We start from the raw sequence: 7,825 nt of genomic DNA, 5'->3' as shown, positions 1-7,825 counted from the left end.
ACAGGGAGGCCGGGCATGCTGTGATTCATAGGGTCTCAAAGAGTCAGACATGACTGAGCAACTGAACTGAACTGAACTGAACACACATTCACACAGCAGCTGCCAAGCAGACATGATATTGTTGCTAGAGGAAATTAATATGGCCCCAGGCACATGGTATATGGCCACTGGTATGAAGTATGCATTCAATCTAAATTTAAAAAGATGATTAGAAATAGTTTCCATATGTAGGTAATTAACAAGAATATTTATTTACAGTTTGGCTTATATTGTCCTCTGTCATCATTTTATCCAAAGAGATATGGAGCCTGAGATAGGATATCCATCCATCTGTGCATTCCACAGATTATATTGACCTATTATATCAATTACATCATATGTTTCAATCAGTGAATGCAAGAGGTCGTTAACATGGTAGGATGAGATATGGCCTTAATGAGATACATGAATTTTAGACAGTAGGGACAATTTACTTTGTGGTAATTTCAGTTCAGTTCAGTTTAGTTACTCAGTCATGTCCAACTCGTTGTGACCCCATGAATCGCGGCACACAGGCCTCCCTGTCCATCACCAACTCCCAGAGTTCACTCAGACTCATTGAGTTTGAGTGAAGTCAAACTCCACTGGAGTCAAGCTCACTGACTCCATCGAGTTGGTTATGCCATCCAGCCATCTCATCCTCTGTCATTCCCTTCTCCTCCTGCCCCCAATCTCTCCCAGCATAAGGGTCTTTTCCAAAGAGTCAATTCTTCCCATGAGGTGGCCAAACTATTGGAGTTTCAGCTTTAGCATCAGTCCTTCCCATGAACACCCAGGACTGATCTCCTTTAGGATGGACTGGTTGGATCTCCTTGCAGTCCAAGGGACTCTCAAGAGTCTTCTCCAACACCACAGTGCAAAAGCATCAATTCTTTGGTGCTCAGCTTTCTTCACAGTCCAACTCTCACATCCATACATGACCAAAGGAAAAACCATAGCCTTGACTAGACGGACCTTTGTTGGCAAAGTAATGTCTCTGCTTTTTAATATGCTATCTAGGTTGGTCATAACTTTAAGTAGTAAGTGTCTTTTAATTTCATGGCTGCAATCACCATCCGCAGTAATTTTGGAGCCCAAAAAAACAAAGTTTGACACTGTTTCCACTATTTGGTAATTTAAGCCTCTATAATTTCAATAATTTTTAGGGGTCCACTATTCAGGGGTGCCATGATATCCCCTCCAAAGTAAAAGACAAAATTGCTTCATCTTTGATTCCCTATCATGAACAAGGAGGTGCAAGACCTGGAGGCAACATGGACCACACTTAGAAACATTGCTCTAAACCATGTATGGGTGTCATGGAAGTTACTAGCCTTGAGTAGGGCCTGTGGCAGGAAAGAGCTCTGCACAAAGTTCAGACTAGAATGAAATTAGCCCTGCCAATTGGACCAATACTATCCAGCAGACCCTATGGTGCTGGAGGCAACAGTGATAGAAAAAAAATTAGTGTGGATTTTATGGCAAGACGCAGTGAGAGAATCACAAAGTAAGCTCCTGGGGTTTTGGAGCAAGTCCATGACATCTGCAAAGGAGAGTTACACAGTATCAGAAACATAGACACTGGCATGCTATTTGACCCTGTTAATGATGGAATGTTAGAACACTTGGATAGAAGTGACTATACATCTGGAACTGTCCTATGGACCAAGTCGTAAAGTCAGGCATGCCTAGCATATTCCATCATAATGTGAAAATGATACATACAGGCCCAAGCATCAGCAGGACTCTACAAGAGTAGAGTAGTTAGACTCCATGTTACCTATCACAATTGCATCAATACCTTTGTCCATTTCACAGTGATAGACCAGGGGGTGACTACTGTGCAATTACCCTAAGGAGCATGAGGAAAACTCAACTCAGATTATGGGTGCATATGTCTGGTAAATAGGTAAAGTCCAGAAATTGTTTGATTTTGCATCACAGCCCCACTGAAGAGTGGTTTTGAAAGACAGCAGCAAGGGGGAAATCCTAATGGGCAGAGATTTGGGTGGTGGACATGTTCATCTCATTTCTATGGATAAAACAGTGCTATCCAATAAAAATATGTGAGCCACAAATGCAAGCCACAACTGTAGCTTTCAATTTTCTAGTACCCACATTTAAAAACTATTTCTTTAGTCCAATGTATTTAAAATGTTATCATTTAACATATTATCAATATTTTTTAATTAATAAGATATTTGGCTTTGTTTTCATAAGTTTTCTACATCTGGTCTGTATTCTACATTTACAGTATATCTCAGTTTGGGCAGTTACATTTCAAGAGCTCAGCAGCAATAACATATGAGACTAGTGGCTAACTTATCAGACAATGTAGTGTTAGAATATACATAGACATGTAGGCTGCAGCAAGTAAACTGGCCAGCCAGTCAGGGACCTGGAAGAAAGAAGCCTGGGATATTAGAGGCAAGAAAGTTTGGAGTAGAGGCATGTGAACAAACATTGCAAAATGGACACAAAGGAAAAAGATCTTTGTATTATGTATCAATGCCAGCTAGAAGCTACTCACCATTCAAGAGGCACTCTGTATATGAGTAGACAAAATGTCTTGACCTTTTGATGTTAGCCAGCCTTTGTCTGTAACCACCCAGTGATGGTACAATGAGGACATGAATAGCTATTGAGTGGTAGAGTTGAAGGTTATGCACATACCTAGTGACTATGACTCCCAGTTATCAAGGTTAAGTGAACTTGTCATCTCAGTGTATCAAATTTGCCAGCAACAGAGACCAGCCCTCGGTATGGCACTATTCCTAGAAGAGTCCAACCATTTAATTATATTTTGGTCCCTTCTATTCCAAAAAAGCCAGTAGTTCATGATCATGAAATAAAGACCTATTACTGTAGGTTTGTTTTTCTTGCTCACAAGGCCTCACTATACCATGTGATATAGTACTACCTCTCTCTTCTAAGTTTAGCCTCAGTAAGTGAAACCAACCAGACCCCTGGAGAAGGTCTGCATATACAGAAGCGAATCAGCACAGAGCAAAGAACACATTTAGACAGAGATGCACCACTCAGAATCTTCTTCAAGGAAGGACTTGTTGCAGAGTAATGAGGAGTGTGGTTAGCTGACAGTTTCAGCTACTAGCTTCTTCAGCATCCATCTCAGTCTCTAACTCTGGTTTTGCAGTTCTCAGCAATGACTGATCAAGACAGTGATAGATAAGGGCACACTCTTCTGGGCGTGGCCTCCAGCCATTGAATAAGTCATGATGCAAGGGCCTCACTATTTCTACACAATGGCAGACCCGTGTAAGAGGCTGTCTTGGCTCTAGACTCCTCACTGGGCTGTCAGACTGGCAGTGCTCCTCCTATCCAATTCTTCATTCTTTTCCTTTCACAGATGTTATTCTCCAATAAAAATTTACACTTCTAACTCCATCTCAGAGACTATTTCTGGGAGTACTCAAACTGTGACACCTACAAGGGAGAACCTCAAATGAGTTCTGGCACTGAGAGCAAAAGTGCCCTGATATTGGTATGCTGAGAATAAAAGTTTCTCTATAAATTATTAACCATATTTCACCTTAAGACAAAGATTAACAAAGTTTTATTGCTGCAAAAATATAACCAAATTTAAAACTTCATGTAGAATTTGGAGAAATTTAAACAAATAACTCCAATAATTTACTTTCTCCTAACTCAAGCTTTTGTGCTGTCTGTAAATTACACATAAATATCTCACCACTAGGGACTTTCCAGGTGGTGCTAGTGTAAAGAACCCACCTCCCAGTGCAGGAGATGGAAGAGACACAGGTTTGATTTCTAAGTTGGGAAGATCCCCTAGAGGAGGGCGTGGCATACCACTCCAGTATTCTTGCCTGGAGCACCTCAGGGATGGAGGATGCTGGTGGGCTATAGACTCAAGAGTTGGACATGACTGAAGTGACTTTCCTTGCACATCTCACCATAAACAGCATGATGTTCCATATATATATGAATGTATAGATATATATGAATACACATTTAATGCTATATATTAGTTTAAAGTTTAAGTATGGTCACATGCCCTATTCAACAATCCATAATCCAAGAATTATTAGTTATCATATTAAACAGTTCAAAGTCCTATATACACTTCTTATTTACATCTTGCTAGATAATGAAACATTATCAATTTGTATAAGAGAACTGAAAAGCCAAGGAGAAAAGGAAAGATATAAGCATCTGAATGCAGAGTTCCAAAGAATAGCAAGAAGAGATAAGAAAGCCTTCTTCAGTGATCAATGCAAAGAAATAGAGGAAAACAACAGAATGGGAAAGACTAGAGATCTCTTCAAGAAAATTAGAGATATCAAGGGAACATTTCATGCAAAGATGGGCTCGATAAAGGACAGAAATGGTCTGGACCTAACAGAAGCAGAAGATATTAAGAAGAGATGACAAGAATACACAGAAGAACTGTACAAAAAGGATCTTCATAACCCGGATAATCACTATGGTGTGATCACTCATCTAGAACCAGACATCTTGGAATGTGAAGTCAAGGGGGCCTTAGAAAGCATCACTACAAACAAAGCTAGTGGAGGTGATGGAATTCCAGTTGAGCTATTTCAAATCCTAAAAGATGATGCTGTGAAAGTGCTGCACTCAATATGCCAGCAAATTTGGAAAACTCAGCAGTGGCCACAGGACTGGAAAAGGTGAGTTTTCATTCCAATCCCAAAGAAAGGCAATACCAAAGAATGCTCAAACTACGGCACAATTGTACTCATCTCACACACTAGTAAAGTAATGCTCAAAATTCTCCAAGCTAGGCTTCAGCAATACGTGAACTGTGAACTTCCTGATGTTCAAGCTGGTTTTAGAAACGGCAGAGGAACCAGAGATCAAATTGCCAACATCCGCTGGATCATCAAAAAAGCAAGAGAGTTCCAGAAAGACATCTATTTCTGCTTTATTGAATATGCCAAAGCCTTTGACTGTGTGGATCACAATCAACTGTGGAAAATTCTGAAAGAGAAGGGGATATCAGACCACCTAACCTGCCTCTTGAGGAATCTGTATGCAGGCCAGGAAGCAACAGTTAGAACTGGACATGGAACAACAGACTGGTTCCAAATAGGAAAAGGAGTACGTCAAGGCTGTATATTGTCACCCTGCTTATTTAACTTATATGCAGAGTACATCATGAGAAACGCTGGACTGGAAGAAACACAAGCTGGAATCAAGATTGCCAGGAGAAATATCAATAACCTCAGATATGCAGATGACACCACTCTTATGGCAGAAAGTGAAGAGGAACTAAAAAGCCTCTTGATGAAAGTGAAAGAGGAGAGTGAAAAAGTAGGCTTAAAGCTCACCATTCAGAAAATGAAGATCATGACATCCAGTCCCATCACTCCATGGGAAATAGATGGGGAAACAGTGAAAACAGTGTCAGACTTTATTTTGGGGGGCTCCAAAATCACTGCAGATGGTGATTGCAGCCATGAAATTAAAAGATGCTTACTCCTTCGAAGGAAAGTTATGACCAACCTAGATAGCATATTCAAAAGCAGAGACATTACTTTGCCGACTAAGGTCCGTCTAGTCAAGGGCTATGGTTTTTCCTGTAGTCATGTATGGATGTGAGAGTTGGACTGTGAAGAAGGCTGAGCGCCAAAGAATTGATGCTTTTGAACTGTGGTGTTGGAGAAGACTCTTGAGAGTCCCTTGGACTGCAAGGAGATCCAACCAGTCGATTCTGAAGGAGATCAGCCCTGGGATTTCTTTGGAAGGAATGATGCTAAAGCTGAAACTCCAGTACTTTGGCTACCTCATGCGAAGTGTTCTCATTGGAAAAGACTCTGATGCTGGGAGGGATTGGGGGCAGGAGAAGGGGACAACTGAGGATGAGATGGCTGGATGGCATCACTGACTCGATGGACATGAGTCTGAGTGAACTCCGGGAGTTGGTGATGAACAGGGAGGCCTGGCGTACTGTGATTCATGGGGTCGCAAAGAGTTGAACATGACTGAGCGACTGAACTGAACTGAACTGAATACCACATCAAAATGTGTTTCTATTGGTAAAATTAATGATTTTCTTATCAGAAGGATAAATTCAGACAGAGCTTCCAATAAATAAATCAAAAGTTATTCAAGACAAGTAAATTGGCTCAAATTATTTTAGAGCCAACCTCCTATACTTTCCTGAAGAAGATATAAAAATCTTTCAAAGTCTGTCCCCTGCTCCCCTTAGGAATGGTGCTTTTTCTGTTAGTTTAATACATTTCTGCATACATTGCAGATTTTTGTCTACAACTTACTTTAATTAAACCAGGAAACGAGTGATGGTGAAGTAGCTAATGCATACTCCAAAATTTTCAGACTACGATTATATACACATTTCCACAACTTTCCCGACCCAGGGATGGAACCTGCCTCTCTTGGATCCCCTGCATTGACAGGAGGTTTCTTTACCACTAGCGCCATATGGGAAGCCCAGTCTGAGCTCTGATGCTGCTGCTAAGTCACTTCAGTCGTGTCCGACTCTGTGCGACCCCATAGACGGCAGCCCACCAGGCTCCCCCATCCCTGGGATTCTCCAGGCAAGAACACTGGAGTGGGTTGCCATTTCCTTCTCCAATGCATGAAAGTGAAAGTGAAATCGCTCAGTTGTGTCCAACCCTCAGCGACCCCATGGACTGCAGCCTTCCAGGCTTCTCCATCCATGGGATTTTCCAGGCAAGAGTACTGGAGTGGGGTGCCATTGCCTTCTCTGAGTCTGAGCTCTACCACTTACTAAATAGGTAATGTTGAGCAAACTCTTTAACTCCTTTAATCCCTAGTTTTCTCAACTCTAATGCAGAGATAATTATTAATATTATATTATTATTATTAATGCCTGAAATGCAGGAGACCCAGGTTCGATCCCTAGGTCAGGAAGATCCCATGGAGAAGGAAATGGCAACTCACTCCAGTATTCTTACCTGGAGAATCCCATGGATGGAGAAGCCTGGTGGGCTACAGTCCATGGGGTCTCAGATAGTCAGACATGACTGAGTGACTAGCACACACAATGAAACTCCAAAGTTTCATTGAAATGAAACACCAAACTCCATGAAGCATTTTATATATGTCAGAACCTGAAGAATTCAACTGTGAAGATGAAACAAGCTAGAAATTTTGTTTGTCTTATAATATCGGACACAACATTGAAAGCAGAAGTAATTTGGAATACATATACACAACAGTGACTGGACAAATTCTTCAAAAAGTTATTTCTAAGTTGTTAACTATCCTTTAGAGATTACTAATTAATAAAGCACAGTTAACTGGGTCTTTAGGTTAGCTGTAAGTTGTGAATATGTATGTAGTGCTGAAAAAATTAAATATTTGGCATCTGATATATAAAAATATGTTGATAATGCCACTTAAAAATAAACTTAAATGTAAATATTCCTGATTTTGAAGTTGTTATAATGGTTTTGGCTAACCTTCAGTTTTGTTGCCCTGATGATTATGCAGAAATACCTAATGCAAATTTCATTTTAGATCAGGAATGTTTATATCAAATACAGTTGTTCATTTCAAACACAGGAGATGTATTTCTTCCATCACTGCATAAAGAACACAGAACACAAACAAAAATTAATAAAGCCATTATAGCTGTCCAGGCAATTATTGCTGATCTAAAGACAAACCACAGGCTGGAAACCATTGGAAGATGAACATTTTAGGATTTGAACTTTTTGTTTAACTAGTATAGTCAGAGCCTACACACAATTCTGGAATGTGTAAGGAAATAAAATGTTATTTTTTCAGGAAATGAAACCCTATATTTGACCAAATACTTTGT

The sequence above is a fragment of the Oryx dammah genome, unplaced genomic scaffold (assembly GCF_014754425.2).
Source record: "Oryx dammah isolate SB20612 unplaced genomic scaffold, SCBI_Odam_1.1 HiC_scaffold_20, whole genome shotgun sequence".
In the NCBI taxonomy this organism is placed as follows: Eukaryota; Metazoa; Chordata; class Mammalia; order Artiodactyla; family Bovidae; genus Oryx; species Oryx dammah.
The sequence above is the reverse complement of the archived record's forward strand: the minus strand, read 5'-3'. Positions refer to the sequence as shown.